This window comes from Psittacula echo (genome assembly GCF_963264785.1).
Source record: "Psittacula echo genome assembly, chromosome: 8".
In the NCBI taxonomy this organism is placed as follows: Eukaryota; Metazoa; Chordata; class Aves; order Psittaciformes; family Psittacidae; genus Psittacula; species Psittacula echo.
In genome coordinates, this window is record NC_137744.1 from 3,417,093 (window position 1) to 3,436,310 (window position 19,218).

The 19,218-nt window shown below is 54.0% G+C and overlaps 1 pseudogene across 1 annotated transcript; it reads right to left on the minus strand.

The window, feature by feature from the left end:
- Positions 1-5,843: 5,843 nt before the first annotated feature.
- LOC308224708 (trimethyllysine dioxygenase, mitochondrial-like) lies at positions 5,844-18,796 on the minus strand (annotated as a pseudogene). The gene is made up of 11 exons: positions 18,597-18,796; positions 18,222-18,321; positions 17,693-17,788; positions 16,956-17,114; positions 15,006-15,184; positions 13,932-14,108; positions 12,922-13,201; positions 11,759-11,878; positions 8,075-8,311; positions 7,129-7,267; positions 5,844-5,975 (listed from the first exon to the last, which is right to left on the minus strand). The product of its transcript is annotated as a trimethyllysine dioxygenase, mitochondrial-like (transcript).
- Positions 18,797-19,218: the final 422 nt, after the last annotated feature.

The following is a 19,218-nucleotide window of genomic DNA, read 5'->3' on the forward strand; positions in this document are numbered from 1 at the left end:
TTCATGGGTGCATACATGACCTCTGGTGTCACCCTCAGCTGCGGCTGGTCAACGCTGCCTCCAATTCGGATGCAAATGCTCACCACATCCTCCACCTCCATGCTTTCCACGTGAGACTCCTCCACATGCAAGGCCTAGAGAAGTACAAAGAAAACACCAAAGGTGGGACTTCTCCAGAGGTCGTATTGGGATCAGGAGGGGTCCAGAGCTGCTGACCGTCTGCATGCAACAAAGAGCTGGCAGAGGCAGCAGCTGCGTAAAGCCCAGATGGCTTTACCCACCATAGTGGTGGGGGAACATTGGTGCCAGCACCCCATGGATGCAAAACCGGCTCAGCCCATCAGGTACACCCAGCCTGGAGGGAGTGCTTCACAGGAATTCATGAGGCCAGGAAGCAGAGAGGGATGAGCTCTTAGGCAGAAGCTCTTCCCTGTGAGGGTTCTGAGGCGCTGGCACAGGGTGCCCAGAGAAGCTGTGGCCGCCCCATCCCTGGCAGTGTTCAAGGCCAGGTTGGACACAGGGGCTTGGAGCAAGCTGCTCTAGTGGAAGGGGTCCCTGCCCATGGCAGGGGTTGGAGCTGAAGGAGCTTGAAGGTCCCTTCCAACACAAACCACCCTGTGGTTCGATGCTTTATAGGGGACCCAAGCTCTGGCAGCAAAGGGGTCTGCCTCTTCAGGGCTTGCAGGGAGCTGGCTGTGAACCATAGCAGTGCCCCAGAGAGGGCTGAGAGACAAGCTCTGATCATTCAACACTCTCAGTGTTATCTGTCCCCTGGCACTGCACTGCACCATTCCACAGCCAGGTTTGCCCCTCTGGCCACCTACACGTGAAGGAGCTCTCAGTCCTTGTGCTCCAACAGGAAGTGGGAAGGCAAAAGCAAACCCCGCTCCTGCTCTTCATCTACCAGTGGATGGAGCAGCCGCTGCCACCATGACCCTGCTGGGACTGAAGCCAGGGCAGGTCCCTAAGGGCAAACCTCATGGGAATGGCAGTCTTGGGGTCACCACTGAGCTGTCGCTGTCACCCAGCCAAGGAGCCCCACCAGCGTCACCCCTCCGCTGGGCTGCTCCCGGCAGCACAGCCCATCCCATGGGATCCCTGGCCCAGCCCAGACTCACCAAGGAGCAGCAGGATGGAGCCGAGGCTCCATCAGTGCCGGCCGGACGACAGCATCTCTGGGTCACAGCAGAGGAGCTGAAGCTCGGGCTGATGGTCACCACACCTCTGCTTGGTGCCAGGGCTGTCAGCTCAGCCAGGGAGGAAGCTGGCAACTCTTCCTCGGGCCCTGGTGCAGCGCAGGGGTTCGTTGTGGGCCCAGCTTTTCTTCCTGCCTCAGCTCAGGGGCTGCTACAACTGCTGGTGGTGGGACCTGGGGAAGAGGGGGAGGGTCTGTGACCCTTCTGTGATCTTATTTTAGAGCCTCGAGTGACACCAGGGCAGGAGGTGAGAGCACCAGGGCTCAGCGCTGCTAAAGCAGCATCACCCATCAGCAGCAGGGGAAGCCTCCCCCCGGCTCTGAGATGGGGACCTTGAGCACCTGCAGCCAAGGCAGGACAAGGCTCATTGGAAAGTGGAAGATGAAGGATTTAAGCATTCCTCCAGCTCCAGCAGGGCTTCAGAAGCCCTAAGAGAACTGTGATGAGGATTTGCAAAGCACCAAGAGTAACAAACAGGGAGTAAAAGTGCATAAATGGTAAAATGCAACTATATAAGCAATGCCCATGACACCGTGAATCACCAACCTTCATAGCAGAGCCCATCACCTACAGGCGAACACAACACGTCCCAGCTCTCACCCCTTCCTTCCTGCCCATGAGCATGGCCAGGGCCATCACTGTCAGCCCAATTACTGCTGCCTCCACTCACGTCGCCTGCACTTGGCTGGATGATGTGTCCTGTCTGGGTTTGCACCTGAAGGTGACGCTGTCTGTGAGCAGCAGAAGGGACCTGTTCTCAGGGAAGAGCTTTGCATGGCCAAAACCAATCCATCTTTCCTCCAGCTCAGGGAAACCACCCACTTCTCTAATACCTAAAGGCAAACAGCCAGTGAGGTGCTTGCTTTCATGAAAGCACAGCACAAGAGAACTCTTCCCAGCAGGAAATGCCTCCCTTTCCATGCCCAGGAATAGCCCCCAAACCCCAGGGCACAGGTGCTGCAGAGAGGCCTCTTTGAACACCCACCCTCTTCTCAGCACCCTTTGGTCCCCAGCCCTGCGCTCAGACCCTCCTGGGCTTACTGGGGAGGAGTGGGATGGAGCAAGCGGCCATCCCCGTGGGAAGTGCCCACATCTCCTGGCCCAGGGCACAGTCACAAGGGTGGAAGCTGCTCTGCAGGGCCCGGGAAGGAGCTGGGAGCCAGCACCAGGCATCTTCCTCTCTCAGGATGCAGGATGCAGCTCAGGGTGGGCAGAACAACCCCTGGGCACCTCCATGGCTCCATAGGATTTTCCCTGCTCAGGGAAAGCTGAAGGTCTCAAAAAACACCCAGTTTTGGGGAAGGACAAACTGGAAAGAGTGAAGTCCCTTCCTTTTCCTTTGAGCCTGGAAACAGCCAGCAATCAAAGCTAACAATGGTACCTTTTCCTATGAGGATCACGTAAATGGGACAGGCAGCAGGCTCCTGCTGGCTTCCTCCTCAAAAATCCCCCACCCCATCAGAGAGCCCAGTGAGCTCTCACTGCTCACAAAGACACCCCTTCCCAACCCCCTCACCTCCCATTCCTTTTGTGCACAGCCCCCTGTGCTTCTCTTCCCCACGGAAAGCCTTCAGTGGGACCCAAGAGCTAACGGGGAGGACTGAGGTGGGGGATGCACCAGCGCAGCCCTGTGACCCGCAGGGGAGCTGGGGGCTCTGGGGCACACTGTGGGGGAACAGGAAGCTCTGAGGTGTACTGGGGGCAAATGGGGTTCCTGATGTTACCAGCACGTAAATGGGGGGCTCTGGTTTCACCACATCGAGCACTCTGGGAGCACCGAGCGCTGAATGAGGGGCTGGCTGCACAGCCAAGAGGGAGGGGTCCCAAGGGCATCCGGAGGAGACAAAACACCAGTGCTGGGGCTGAACTGGATGGGCTTTAAGGTCCCTTCCTCCCAAACCAGGCTGGGATTCAAAGGGGCACCGCTAATCCCAAACCCACGTCAGGAGGACAATTTCGTGCCTCTTCTGCCACCTTGTGGCCGATGCAAGAACGAACGATGAGAATGCAACCGAGCTGCCGTGGTTACTGCTCCTCACGTTTATTCCACGTTGATGGGCAATACAGACTTAGTTTCAAGCTCCTAATTGCTTGAAATGGGTATTTTGTTAAGATGATCACTTTATAAATAATTTATCTAGAGACTTGGTGCTTAGCTTTGGAAAAGGCCTTAAACACATCCATTGGATCACCAGGGAAGGGGAAGGAGAAGGAAGCAGTTCATCATTTATTGGCTGAAAGAACTCGATTACAAAACCTGATCCGGTAGCATTAGAGCAGAGAGGGCCTGTTCCCTGACACGCACAGCAAGTGCCCGGCTCACCAGGCACTGACTGCCAAAAAGCCCTGGGCCTCCAGAAAAAGCTGCACAGGGAGAATTTAGCCCTCATGGGAAGTAGGGGGAGATGGAGCTCAGGATTTAAACAAAGCCCTCTCCACTCCATGGTTTAGTGCTGGAGTGGCTACATTAGAGTAACACCGATGAGGAAATGTGTTCTTCTACATTCACCATAAGCAATTGCCCCCAGAGAGGTTACTCCGGCCCCCCAAGGAGTGTGGCCTGGGCTCGGCTCTTAAGAGGAGGCTGATGTCTGAAGAGCACAGCCCTCGGCAGCAGCAGGGTGAGCAATGACAGCCACCACGTTCCCTGGCAGGAAGGCACCTATGTCACCATGACCCGTCACCAACACACTTGTGCCAGCCCCAGACCTGCCCGCTCCAGCTCAGGGCAGCGGCAGGTAAAGCTGATGTCCACAGTATTCCCCTCATATCCTGGAGGCACACGGAGGCAAAAAGAGCTCAGGAACCCTCGGTACCACCAAATAACTTGTGAGAGGACCCCACCACTCCAGGCTTTCCAATAGAGATCCTTTGGTTCAGAACACAGAGATGGTTTGCTGTCACCACCACACTCCCAGCCATGGATTCACCCAGCAGCACAGGGGAAAGCCACCCCCGGAGCACCAGAGTGGGACCGTGTATGGAACCACTGGGTTTGCTGCTACTTCCACACCATCAATGAAGATGTGTGAAACGCCCCAGCTGCATTGCGCTGGTGTAACTGGCACCCAAGGAGAACCTGGCAAAGAAAGTAACAGACTGGATGCTGCAGGCTGCTCAGGGAATTCACTGCCTCAGCCTAGAGGAATACTCAATTCCTGACTGTGCCCGAGGCTGCTGTTCACAGAGATGGGAACCCATCCTGGAGAGATGAACCTCACAGAACCAGCTCACTTCAGGCTGCTGTTACCAGCCACCATGGCTCATGTTTCCCCTCCTCACCCCTCTACCCTCTGATCCACAGCTCCCTGCCAAGCCTTCACTGGGAAGCTCCTGGTGCCTGCGGCACTGGGAAATACTGTGAAAGTCAGCCTCAGGCAGCTCAGGCCACACTTGCATGGGTCTCTCAGCACTAGAATCTATACAGTCAGTGTTTAGATTAAATGAAGGCAGCAAAGGCAGCACTTGTACCCTGGACACAAGAGCATCCTGCTTGCACAGGAGGGCCAGGGGTGAAAGGGACCAGCCCTGGTTTAAGGTCTAGTATAGCAGAGCAGACACCTCCAAAGACACAAATCCTAAAATCCCCTCTTGGTTCTTAAATTCCCATGTTTCTAGCATTCCGCTAATAACAGGAGGATCTGCCCTTTTTCTTTACACTGAATCCCTCTGATGTGCTAGACCAGTTTATCCCCCAACTGGCCGGAGCCAAAAGGCACCTCTGTGTTCACTGCCTCCATACGCAGGAGGATCTGGTGAAAACACCACCCAAACTGGTCAGCCCCATCCAGCAGCTGGTGAAATGACAACCTTACACAAAGCCTTTCTTCAGGAAAGGTGAAGGAGCAGGCACAGGGGGAGATCTGACAGCAAATCCTGTGGCTGCTGAGCCTTCGCCCTCAATTCAAGCACAAGAACACACATACGGCGTTACTGGAAGTCAAGGAAACACGAGACCTACATCCCTCATCTAACACAGCTCTCCTTCCCAACATGCAGCTCTTGCTACTTCCCCTGTTCCTTCTAACCTAAAGCTCTTCAGAAAAACCCTCCCAAGAGGGGGTTCTCCCTTTGCAGGCCACCTCTCCAGCAGCATGGCTTGTATCAGTCACTGCTCTTGGGGTATGTGGTATGTTTAAGAAGCCACTGAAATTTGCCAGCACCCCTCAGTTTGAGTAGTGGCATGTTCACATCAAACAGGGGCCAGGTTTTCCTTTTCTCTAGAAGGGCTGAAGTCCAGCCTGGGGTGAGACAAAGCCCCAGAGATTTCCATTCTGCTCTGCTGAAGAAAACAATCCAGAAACCTGGAACTCCAGCTGGCAGTAGGCTGAACAGCAGGGATAAATGCAGAGTCCAGATCCTGAAGGCACTTGGTTGGAGGAGCACTTCCCGTGGAGTGATTAGCCCTTCCTGGGCAGAGCCAAGACAGTCTGAGGGGCTGGAGCAAGCAGGCTGGGTGCAGACAGCAAGAGGTGGCTGTGCTCAAAGGCAGAACAGGGTCCCGCAGAGCTCCCACAACTTCCTTTGGCTTCCACTTGCTCCCTCTCCTGAGCAGGCACCGGGAATGGCTCAGAGAGGGTGGAGGGCTTTGAGGTATGTGCAACATCGCCGGGGTGACACCAGCAGGGCCCCGTGCACGTGGCCGGGCTAAGCCTGCAGTCCCAGCAGGCGCGCGGTGTTGAGCACATCGTCCCTCGTCAGGTAGCAGCCGCAGAGCTGGCGGTACCCGGTGAACGCCTCCCGCCCGTGCAGGACACGCCAGTTGTCTATGAACAGGGCCTGCAGGAGCAGAGAGGAGGCCATCAGCAGGGCAGCCACCACGGCCAGCACCCTCTGGCAGGACAGGTCTGAAAGCTGGAGGCCCCTCAAGACTGGAAGAGCAGGTGAGGGTTTGCCAGGGTGGGCATGTCCACTCCTGCTCATCACTGTCACACAGCACAAGACCACAGCCAGATGTTTCATGGGATCTAGCACAGCTCTCTACCTGAAGCAGCAGTTCTGCTCTGCTGCTCACCAGGAGTTAAAACACAAGGGCTAGCAAAGCACAGAGTCACATTACGGGCTGTTTCTTTGCTTTTCTACTGGAGAGGCTGGGCAGTAGTTCATCAGCAACAGAGGGGCCATCTCCTGCCTCTAGAGTGTCACTTCCCCCCAGCATCAACAGGAACAGAAGGGGGGGGCGGTTCTAAGATCATCCGTTTCCCTGCTGGATCCTCTCATTTCTGGGGCCCTGGGCTCAGGCTGAATCTAGGCCTGAAGGAATAAAACCCCTTCAAGCACACACAGCTGAATGAAGAAGCTATGCACTGCAACACCTTCAGGTCTACAACCTTGGCTCCAGCTCTTCAAGCTCTTCCAATGCTGAACCCAGCATCAGCCTTTCAAAGCACAGGGCAGAGCATTTTCCTTCCAATACCAAGGTGTGCTAAGGCATCTTAGCTGCTTCTGGGACACTGCCCAGCTCTCCTGTGACTCACTGCCAATGTGAGGGTTCAAAGATAACCTCAGAGCTGAAGTAAATTCAGCTTCCTACACCTCTGTATTTCCATCACACTGGAAGTTTCTTCTGGAAGAAGTCTGAGGTTGAACACCAGGTGTTCCCAGCCCCTCTGCTTCTGAGGATCCTCACTGCAGTGACTGAGAAGATCTTTCTCCTCTCCTCTAGCTGGGCCCAACTTTGCCCTGAGGCAGGGTTTGAACTAAACATTTCCACCTTACCTGGAAGCTCATATTCGTTTAGAACAGGAGGAACACATCCCCCCGCAACAGACGCCAGCACTGTAATACAGATCACCTTAGAAGAGTTGCAAAGAAAGCTGCAGTATGTGGAGCTTGCCTGAAGCAGTCACCTTAGTGGCAGCAAGCACATCCAAAGGACCATGCTTCCCTCCCTGCACAAAACCCAGGCGAGTCTCCCAGCTCCAAGCCCTACCTTGCCTGGCTTCAGTTTGACCCAGAGCTCGTTCTCTGGCCTCCGGAGCTCAGTGGTGAGAGTGCGGTGAGCAGCGTACCAGCGGTGCACAACGTCGTACGGCACCGTGTTGATGACAGCACGATCATAGTTGTTGTATCTACAAGCAAAGAAGAGGACAGAGACAGCCCATATGGCTCCACGAGCACAGCCAGGTATTCGCACAGGGAACCGCAGGAGCCTGGGGGACCAGGCAGTATTTAAGGGAGGCCAGAGAGATGACATGAGAGGTTACACTGCAAGTGCAGGACTGGCAGGAGAATACCCAGCACTGGGAGCAAGGAGTTTACTATCAAGTGTAAAACTGTTCTTGCTGGTGTCCTATGGAAGGATGTGCCGCAGCACAGGGCGAGGCCACAGGCTGTCAGAATAAGAGTGCAAAGCAGTGCTGAACAGGCTCCTGCACTCAGCCAGGCTGGCGTTCCAGAAAGCAGCCCAAATTTCCTTTGGAAGTGGTGCAGTCCACACTCTCCCTGTATGCCAGGCTGATTCCTAGAGGCTTTTTCAAAGAAGGGCTGAATCCTACTGCCTCTCAAATGAAAAGAGATGGGGGCATGGAGCTGAAGTGAGGATGAGAGGAGTGAAAAGCCAGAGCTCAGCACTGACACCCATCCTTGTCTGGGTGGTTCTGACACATTCTCTAAAGCAGCCGTGTACAGCCCAGGAGGAAACATGGGCTGTCCCTGCGGCTTCACCCCTGCCCCTCAGGTATAGATTGGTTTTTCATAGAACCACAGGCTGGTTTGGGTTGGAAAGCACCTTAAATCTCATCCAGTTCCAACCCCTGTCCTGGGCAGGGGCACCTTCCATTAGAAGGTGTCAGTTTAGGATACCTCTTGAAACCCCTCCCCTGTCTACCACAATCCCCTTGCCTCCCCATTAGCAAGAGGCCTCACATGGGTGTTACCTGATGAGATAAAGCTCATTGTTCCAGGGGCAGACACTGAGAACTGGCCCAATTCCAATCATGTGGTTGTGGCAGTCTTCCACACTCTCGACATGCTCGTGCTTCAGCGGGACCTTGGTGAGCAGCTCAAATTGGTCTGGGGCACGCTGGAGAACCCACTCTGCCGCATAGAAACCATCCACCAGCAGCGTCCGCCCACCCGTGCCCTCGTGCTTCAGGCAGTGGAACACTTGGATGCTGCATGAGCAAGAGAAACCAGAGCAAGAAGACCCCTTGGCTGCCTGTCCCGTGGCCAAAGTGCTCCCCATCAGGTGTAGGTGGATGCAGCCACCCTTCTGGTTTCACTGAGGCCTGCCAGGGAATGGAGACAGACCAGCAATTAACAGCTGTGCCTGCCGGTTCTTAAGGCCTAATCTACACCAACTCAGAACAAGAGGACAGTGAAGAAATGCTGGTTGTACTTTTGGAGTTGTCAGGAAGTACGAGGGTGTCCAGGGTGACTCTCATTCAAAGGCACAAACATTATGGTCTCCCACAGGGCAACACATTAAAGACCCTTTGGAAAGCCTGGAGGAGTCCCCAGCGAGCATCTTACCTACAGGCACATCCCTCCCTAGTGGGAAACCGTCCAACTCAGCTTCTGTCCTTCCATTACTTCTCCGAAGCTTCCCTCTTCCTCTGTCCAAGCAAGGTGGGCATTGCGCTGTTAGGAGCAAACACCCAGGAGCTGCCTCCAGCCACCTCCCCTTGTTAGAAAATGAACTGTTACCTTCTGGGAAAGCCTTTACCTTCTGCTCTCCCTTCAGGGCCTCTGAACCCAGTCCCACAGCAGGGGATGGGGCAGCACCTCCCAGCTCCACACTCACCAACACCTTTTCACCTGGGTGCTCTATTCACCCTTTACAAAGTCAGTGCAGGAGCACTGGAGCAAAGGCCACTCTGTGCCTCAAAGGCAACAACCTCCTCCTGCAGCTCAGGGCTCTGAAGAAGCCTCTTCTCTGGGCAGGCACTTTGGTACCTGAGGAGCTGGATAATAAGTTGCAGTCTTTCCCATAGCTTGGGGATTTTCTATCCTCTACCCTTTGTAATAACTTAACCTGAGACTTGTCAGGTCTCAGCCAAAGCAGTGGGGAGGAAGCAGACATTGAAATGAACCCATCTTTCTTGAAAAACACCTCATTTCACTCAGAAGCAGGTCAAAGACTCAAGCGTTTTGGCAGCAAGTCTGGAAGAGGCTGGGAAGAAAGGATTTCTGGCAGAGATGGGGGATCAGGAAAGCCAAAAATTCATGTTCTTCCTGCACAACTCTGGCTTTGCAGAACTACAAGCATCAATGGTTAGCTCTACTAATTAAGCCCATGTTGCCCTTGCTTGAGGCACTTCAGCTGGCTGCAGATGGAAGGTTCCCTACCTGAAAGGAACCCTTCCAAGTGGAAAGGAAAGATACAAAAAGAGCTAATGAGCTCTATAGTTCTGGCACCGAGCAGTCACATCAAAGCCCTTTTGAAGGCTGAAGTGCTGGTCTTATTTGATGTTGGGGGAGATTTTGTGAGCTCCTAAACCAAGTCAGCCAAGCAGGTCACACCAGGCGGGTCTCTGCAAACCATGGGTTCTGCACTCAGCTGTTAACTGGAAACAGAGAAGCCAACCACATGCAGTGTGGGGCAGCACCTGTGCTCTGTGTACTTCAGCTGCACAGAGCACAATCAAATCCACTGACTTTGCTCCTGACATCGAGCTGCTTCCCAAAAGCTTCCTGCCCGGCAGGGCACAGACAGGGCTCAGGCTGCTCTGAGATCCACCTGCAGTCAACACATCTCCCCCCTTAGTCCCCCTCTGCTTTCCCAGCTCTGCACTGCAGACCTTTCCCATTCGGGTGTTTAGCAAGTTACAGCCTCACTTGGGAAGAGCTGATCCTGCCCCGGGGCAGGAGGTGTGGATTGGGTGACTTCTCTTTGCAGCCTCATTTGCAGGAGATCACATTACCTCCACACATCTCCCCCAGGCTATTTCCCCTCTTGACTCAGATAAAAGCAGACAAAAACACTACTCAGGCTAGAAATTAAGCCTGAAGTCTCTTGCACTTCCCCCTGATCTGCTGCCTTTCCGCCTCCAGCTGCGTATCAAACTCGCACCCAAAGGCTGTACCAGAAGAGCAGTTTGCAGAACAGCATTTGTGAACCAATGCTGCAGCTACAAAACGCTTTTTAAAGCACAGAAGGGTGTGAGCTGGGGGAGCCTGGCTTCTGCCCACCTGCAGGGCTGCAACCCTGCCAAAATGCAGCCCCCAACCTGTGTGAACTGGTGCAGAGCAAGGTGAGCAGGGCCTCTGAGGTACCTCTCCACGCTGTGCCAAGGGGAGCTGCTCTCCCTCCTCTCCCGAAGCTCCTCAGCCCGCACAGCTGGCCCGATGAGGGTGAGGAGGGTTCGCCCCAATCAGCAGGGGTAAGGCAAAGCAAACCTGTCCAGCAGCAGCTTTGTTCAACAGCTCATGAGGGGCGCTTGCTGCAGGGGAAGCTCTGCTTTGCCACATGTACCCAAAAGACACCTCAACCCAGCTGCTCACCCCCACAAATGCTGTGTGGCACCTCAGAGGCTCTGAGAAGAGACTGTGAGAGAAGCTTCAGGGTAGCACAGGAACGACCACAGCATTCAGCCGCCTTTGTGACTACAAGGGCTACTTGAACCACAGCAATACCAAGCTGCAGTCACTATCTAACAGCCAAGTCCTTCACTGCCTGCATTCTGGAAGCCCCAGAAGTTCCAAGCATAGGGAAAAGTGACCTACAGACTTCCGCCACTGCACAGGGATCAGACACGACCTGGAATTGCTGAGCGACCAGTGCAAGTTGAGACAAGGGGGGCACAAAATTACAAAATGAAACATATAAACGTTTAGAATCAGTTTTAAGTAATGTTAAGTTTGACGGCTTTGTAACAGTAGCAATGGAAAATTACTGAGGTGCATGACACACAGAAAAAAAATAGCGTACAGCTAGAGAACATACTGAGAATTCTTGTGTAAGATAAACCGCTGTAGTTGACGTAGTTTTAGGCCCTATGACCTTAGTACAAAATGAGTGTAAGAAAAACAGGCTAGAAGAACAGGACACAAGGATAAGGAGTATCTGGGAATGGCAGGTGTCCAGGATGGGCTGCAGTTAAACTAAGTGGTAAGTAGGAGGATAGGAGGACTATTGTGTCTCTGGTGCTAACAAACCAATTAAGCTGGTATAAACATCTACTGGGTGCTTCAAAGGCTGCCAGAAGTGATGAAGATTCTTGGAAGAAATAAACGACCCTCAGAGACCACCACCACATTTTTGTATGCATGTGGGGAACTTTTTAGAAAACGATGTAATCCATCCGTAGCCTCATGAATATGTATGTATGCCCAGTGGCTGTATAAGGACGGCTTGTGCAGCAATACGGGGACACGCGTTAGGGGGAGCTATCCCCCGTGTCTGCCGGCGCCGCAATAAAGAATCACAGAATCCCAGAATCCCGAGGGTTGGAAGGGACCTCAAAAGATCATCTAGTCCAAGCCCCCTGCTAGAGTACATCACACACCTGCTTGTCAACTTGAAAACTTTGTTGGCAAGTTTGTTCCTGGAGTTGTCTCTGAATCAAAGTACATCCCAGCATCAGCACTGGAGACAGCACAGCCCCAGCAGAAGCACTCACCCACAGGGCTCCTGGAAGTAGGTTGTGTCTGTGTGACGATCCAGAGCCAGCTTGGTGTAGGCAGTGTCTCCCCGGGAGAAGTCCGAGGTGAAGTACCACATCCTACCATAAATGGTCTCCCTGCAAAAGGGACAGGCAGTTACAGCATGGGCTGAGGGAGCAGCGGGTGGGAAAGCAGATCCCCTCCTGCTTTGAGGTCACTCCCCTCCAGCCTCTGCACAGAGGAAATTAAAGCAGAACAACAACATTCACACTGCCAAGAGCTGGTGCTTCTTGTGCCTCCTCCAGTGTTCAACTTCTCACTCTCCTCCCCAAAAGACTGATGGGAACTGTCAAACCAAGGAAGCCCCTGAGCGGCACGAGGAGCTGCCAGGGCACAGCCAGCCCCTGCCTGCACCCACCCACCACCAAGCCTGCTTCTGTTCTCAGGATCTTGTGTTTTCTGCCACCTTCCCCCCTACAACATGCACAGAAGGAGACAGACAGAGGGACAAACTGTGCTCAGGGGCTAAGGGGGAGGGTACCTGGAGCAAAAAGCTGCCTGCATATTCCTTGGAACCCCTCATTTCTATTTATTTCTACTCATTAGAAGCAATCCCTCCTCTCCCAGCGGCGTAAGGCAAGTCAAAGTGTTTCTGCAGCTTGGACAAGAGTTGAAACACAAACCCTGTCCTGCCATGCTGTTGGGCTGTTTTAAACACAGCAGAAACATTTCTCACTGTTTTTCTTCAGTGAGAGCTACAAACTGGTTCTGATCTCCCTGGCTCCCAGGGCCACGGCTGCCCTCCTAACCTTCCAAGTCATAACAGGAAATGCTTCTCTGGGCAAAGCTCTGCTCTTCCCAAACAGGCCACTTCCTCCAGTTTCTCCTCTCTGTGCACAGCCCCACTGTCACAAAAGTCACCACACGCTCCCGAGGCAGCTGCACAGCCTCATGATCCAGCCCTCACCCAGGAAGAGGCAGATCCCACAGTGCAACACTCCAGCTCGGTTCCAGCACAGTGGCCAAGGCTGTGGAAGACCCAGATGTTTGCTTTGCAAACCAGGCCACACTGCACGACACACAGGACAAGGCAGCAGCACCTTCCCAACCAGCTGAGCAGTCTGCCCTTCACAGCTCCTGACAAAGCTGTCACTGGCATTCCCAGGGCAGCCCCTGTTACCTGATCAAGCTGATCCTTTCTGCCACGATTTCTGTGTCCTCTTTGGTGGGCGCAACATTCTCCACAAAAGCGATGCCATAAAGCAGGAAGTTCTGCAGGAATTCCTTCGGCCCCGCATCTGTCTCCAGGAAGCTCCGGCGGTCCACGGAGGGCACCTGGGCCTGCCGGTAGATTTCAGCATTCCAGAGGATGCGGGGCTGCATCACCTGCTGCTTCTGCCCCTCGTAGCTGTTCTTCACCAGCCACTCCAGCCCATAGCGCGTCACGTGCCCATCCGGCCCTGAGGCGAGGGACCAGAGTCACAGTCACCACCAGTGCATGCCACAGCCCCAGGTCATGATCAGCACACCCACCAGCCTCAGACAGTCCTCACCCTGTTAATTTGTCTGGTGACAGACTCTTTACACCCTGATGCCACCCACACTAATGTCTGGTTCAGGCTACAAGTCCTGAAAGCATCACTGTTGCTGCAAGGAGCCAAATTCAGAGCCAAGGGCCTCAACTTCAGTGGTTCTGGGCTTTGCTGACAGAACTCCATGAGGAAGTTGAGCACTGAAGACCAGCCCATAACTAAGGGTAAGTTACAACAGAAGGGAGAGAGCAACTGAGAAGGACGGACAGAAAACGTGAGTTCTGACCAGGGATACCCGCTCAAACAGCAGGAAAAAGGAACCCAACCGTTTCTTGACCAGTCTGCTCACTCCCTGCATTGCTGCTGGGTTCAAACCAACCAGTGAAACACCAGACACTGAAGATACTCACATCTCTACCCAAAAACGGCTGGCGAGGAGGGGGAGGAAAACACAGCCACACATTTAAGACTGAGACATGTTACAGCAACCCCAACTGTTTAAAATCTGCTTAGGGCCAGATCTCTTCCCAAAACAGCTACTGATTTAGAGACAAGGCTGTCCTCTCCCAGCACACCTAAGACCAGGATCCATCACCGAGGCTCCCTCCAAGCAGGGCTGGTGGCCCAGAACCCATGGAGCAGGCGCTTTGCTACCTACAGGTGAGGAAGAGCGTGGTCTCATCCACTCGCACAGCCTTAGGTTTGATGGCCAGGTCCACGCTGGCTGTGTCCAGGCTGCGCTGGTTGGTCTTGGCATTGTAGCAGGAGCCGGAGCAGCAGTGGTCCCGCAGCCACACAAAGTCCAACCGCATCAGTGTGTTGGCGTACCTGAGCTCTGCAGAGGAGGCCGGGCTCAGAGCTGCACTGGTGCCAACAGGCGGAACCATCACCCAGAACTGAGCCCACAGGTTAGGATCCCACTGACTGACAGGGGATGCACAGCTGGTTTGTCACACTACGCAGTGTCTTCATGGAAGGCCTGGCTGTCACTGAGCTCACCATGGGCTCCCTTCTTACCTAGCTCACCCTGCAGCAGGAAGGAGTAGAGCTAACATGCTGCTCACGTAATTACCTCTTTCATTTCTCTTCAAGTAGTAAATTCAGAGCTGTACATAACCTAGCTGCAGATCCCAGTACAGTAATACAGGTAAGAGTCAAACAAATAATCACCCCAACATCCAAGCTACACAAAGGCTACAAACCCCACCAAGACCTTGAGGCAAGGCCTTGATATCCATTTAGTGTTAAAGCCTCTCCTCCTTGTTCCATTCCAGGACAGCTTGGGAATGCTCAAAGCCCTTCAGAAGGGGGAGCCAGCAGGGAAAAGAGGAGAGCGCTTCCTGCTCGAGTCCCACTCAGCTCTGAATCCAAGTATCCAAGGTCACTTTGCAGTGGGAAAGCAACAATATCCTTTCTTGGGGCCACTGTGTGGGATAAAAGAACAAACAATTCCCCTTGCTTCTGAGTGACCCAAGTACCAACATCTAACTGGCCTCAGCAGACAGAGGCTGGACCAGACCAAACAGGTCCCGGGGAAATCTGTGCCTCGGTTGCCAAGTCACCTCCAAACCCAGGACAAAAGTCAGTCCTGCCTTTGGGAATTCCCAGAAGGAACATGGAACACAGAGACCAGCGTGCACCCCTCTAGCACAGCCCATTTCAGAAGAACACAGGTAACTGAAATCACTCCCAGGGACTGGCTGGGAGCAGGGACACGGGAGCCAGCACGTACCGAGGTGGTCGTGGTGTAACTGCCAGGCACACTTGAAGGGACTCCGGCACCGTGTGGTGGCAGCGAGTGGCAGCAGCGAGGACGGGCCTGGTGTCACCGGGCGGCCGCAGCAAGGCAGGGCTGGAGCTGCCACACAGCCGGAGAAGCCCCACCAGCCTCTGACGCCACATCCTGAGCTGCTGGGAGAGATGGGACAGAACTGGTGACACTGGTGACACACAGGGGGTGACACACACACAGGGACACACACACACGGGGGTTGCTGCTGCTGCCCAGCCTAGCCCCAGCCTCACATCCCCATGCCAGGCACTGGCAGCACTCTGGGAAAGCTGGACTCATCCCCACAATCACCACTGATGGACACAAGAGGTGAGAGAGAGCTCGTGCACTGAGGAGGGGAGAAGTGGGTGGGATCAAAGGAAAGGCTGATGAGAGCTGGGAGGCCCATTTTCAGGCTCTTCTCTCTTGTTGGCCTCCCCCCCTTTCTGGGATAAGGGCAGGAGAGGAGCAGGAGGGAAGCTGGTGCTGCACGTGAGCCCTGCTTGCCCCCAGCTCCTGCCCATCACTCACCGACAGCAATGAACTGTCAGGGGCTCAGGGAGCTCTCTCACCAACCTCAGCCCATCCAATGCAGCAGCAACAGACACAGGGTGTCTCCTGCTTTGTGACTCCCATAAATCACAGCAGAAAACAGTCCTGGGAAACAAATGAACGCCCAGGATTTACCAGGCAAAGCAATTCCAGAAGGGACTGCAACGTGCTGCCAAAGCCTCATCTGCTGCAGGTCTTGGCCTCTCTCTGGCCTCCCCACTTTGAATTCCCCATTCCTGGCCAGAACTACAGAGCTATAGGACAGAGGGAAAGTGACCTTGGGTAGAGGCACAGGAACTGGAGGAAACCAGGGATTAGGTCAGTTCTAGAAGAGCACCAAAACACTGAGGAGGAGGACGAGGAGGATCTCTGCTGCCGCTGAAGGACACCACCAGCACGGAAGAGAATCCAACCAGGGTTAATCTTTGCCTGGAGATCATGGGACCATTTCTCAGAGGGAGATCTGTAACGACTCCTCAATTCAAGGGCAAAACCTTCCAAGCATTAAGATGTGAAGCCACACAGAGCACCCTGTCCTGGTCATCCATTCCTGGAGGGCAGGTCTCAACCCAGCAGGATTTAACAGCGCTTTGGTCTCAAATGCACAGAAATGTGGCACCACTGGGGAGACACAGACTCGGGGAGCTTTCCTTATCGAAGACCTGTGATTTTCCTCCATGCTTTCTCAACACTGGAGCTGTGGCTGCCCCACCTGCTTCTCCACTCCAGAGCTGAAGATTGCAGAGCTCTCGAAGTATATTTATATATATAACAGCCTTACTAGGCTGTTTTTCATTCCCTGGTGTAGAACTGTCCAGTGATACAGTTTTGCTAGGCTCAGCCATATTTATTGACAGGACAGAAAAGGCAAAAAGCGGAGCATCGTCAGGGTGCAGTGGAATTGTAAAAAACCAATCTTTTAAATCTATAACAATGAGCGGCCAGTCCTGAGGAATAGCAGTGGGTGAGGGCAGGCTTGCTGCAAAGGGCCCATGTCTTCCAGAACAGCATTTACTGCCCAGAGGTCCTGCAAAAGCCTCCACTTTCCTGACTTTTTCTGGATAGCAAAGATCGGTGTGTTCCAAGGGCTTTGAGTTGGAACTGTATGTCCCATCCGCAGTTGCTCATTCACAGGATCGTTGAGATGTCACAGCTTTTCTGCAGTCAGAGGCCACTGATCAACCCAGACAGGTGTAGCCGTAAGCCATGTCAGTTTTAGGGTAAGCTGCTCATCAGTGGCTCCTAGATAAAATTTTGTAGCCGCACGTTCCATTGGGATAGTGCCCCTCGTCCCCACAGTGTCACCGGAATTGGGAGGAGCAGAGGCTTAAGCGTTGCCGCTCGGTTCTCAGGACCTACAATTAGTATCAGAGATTTGCTCTGGTAGGGACTTATGTGGCCGCCTATCCCAGTCACCGAGGTCTGGGCCGGCTCCGAATCCCAATGCAGAGGCCAATCTTGGACCGCAATGATGGTAACATCCGCGCCTGTATCTATCAGACCATTGACAGTTATTTCCTGATTGACGGAATTACAGACCTTACAGCTGAACATTGGTCTTTTTGGTTTTAAGTCCTCAGTCCAATAAACCATTGGGACCCCGGTGGAGCCGAAACCTTTCTCTAGTCTTTGGGAATCAGTCAAAGTTTTTTGATTCTCATCCTGCATCGCAAAAAACGGGATGAGCTGGGCGATTTGGGATCCCACTGGTATAAAACACAGGGGTTGAGGGGTCCACACCGTAATTTTTATTTCCCTTTATAGCCCGCATCAATTACCCCTGGCAGCACGAACAGGCCCATAAGGGTGGTGGAGGAGCGTCCCAGGAGCGGGGCTTGTCCTTCCGACAGGGGCCCTTGTACTCCAGTGGGTATAGCTACAGGCTTTGAATCTACTAAGTGTGTAGACTGGGAGGGGCCAAGTCCAACCTGGCACTGCTTCGGCTGGCTGCCCTGAGTTGGTTGCTGTCACCCCTATCCACGCGCCCTGGGGGCCCTGGGGAACACTTGGTATCCTCGCGCCCTTCCCCTTGGTGCTTCGGTGTCAAGTTTCCCTACACCAGGGATTCTGGTAGGAATTTCCCCTCCTTGTCGTACCTTGACCTGCAGTGATTGGCATAGTGCCTGCCTTTTCCGCGCCTTGGGGATATTCGGGGGCCCTTTGGGCAGTCCCATCTCATATGGCCCATCTGGCTGCAGGAAGAACAAGCCCCCTGTACTTGACAAGCGGCAAAGGCTTGGGTCACAGTTTGCATTTGCCACGTCTGGGTTCCCACTACATTACAAGCCTCCACCACCTGGGGGATATTTGCATCAGGATTAGCCGCTGGTAGCGAATCAAGGATCTTTTTGCAATCGACATTAGTGTTGGCTACCACAAGTTTCTTTAAAAGAACTTGACGGGCTTCAGGGTGTTCAGTCTGTCACTCTAACACATCATTTAGCCGGTCAATAAACCTCATATATGGTTTGGTAGCTTCTTGTTTTATAGTGGCGAAGGACTTTGAATCACCCCCATGTCCCTCAGGAAGGCTAAACATGGCTTTCAACGCTTCATTCTGTCCGTGGACCAGAGCCTCTCTAACAATCCACAACTGTACATTATGCTCACGAAAGGGTCCCTCACCCAGTAGAACATTGGGCCCGATACCTTATCGGGGATCCCCCTGCTGGCGCCCCACATCTTCTGTGGCAACACGCTCACAGGTATCCCTCCAAGCCTGCTGCTACATCATATGTTGAGTCGGGGTTAATATTATCTGCGCCAAAGTGCATCAGGCATTGGGAAGCATCAAGATGGTATTAAAAACTGACTGAATGAGACCTTTCATTTATGGTGAGTGGAGCCCAGACTCCTTTACACCACGTCGAATCTCCTTAATCAGGCTCCATTGGAATCCTTCCCATTCCGCTGCCCCATTTGCTTGTAAAAGGACAGGCATGGCGAGCGCTTTCAAGCACTCTACATCCCCTTCTGCCTGGTCTCTGGCAGTCTCAATACATTCCAATCCCCACACAGCAGCACTTGGAGGAACAGCGGCACAGGTGCTCGTTGTCCACGGTGTCACTTGACCACTCCACCTTCTTGCCCAGCTTCCGCTTGCGCAGATTCAGCGTCAGGCTGGAGTTCTCTGGCTCGGCAGCACCGATCTCAGTAACGGTGGTGCTGCCACAGCCGCCAGTCTCCGCTGCCCGTGCCATGGACCCAGGCTGGTGTCAACGGGAAGGGGAAGGGGGCCTGGCCACCACCGAGGCCCCGGAATGAGCGTGGAGATTCGGGAAGGGCCGGGCCGGACCGCTGTCGCTGCTGCCCCGGTGCAGTGCCCACCGACACCCCTGCATCCTGGAAACCAGCTCTAAAGACTGCGTCTGGGAAGCTGTAGCGTGAGCTCGCGCATGGCCTTCGCTTCCCTCCCTGCCCTCATGTGCCCGGCTATTTCCTCGCTCGGGCTCTGTGGCTGTGAAGGCAGAGACAGAATGCATCGACAGAAGGTCCCCAAAGGCAGAAAGGGAAGTCATGGGGAGGGGCCTGGAGCAGCTTCTCTTGACTGACTGCTGTGTCAGTCACTCCTGGAACTGGGCGAGAGAAGCTTCCAGAAGTGCAGGAACCGGGGCCAATAAAC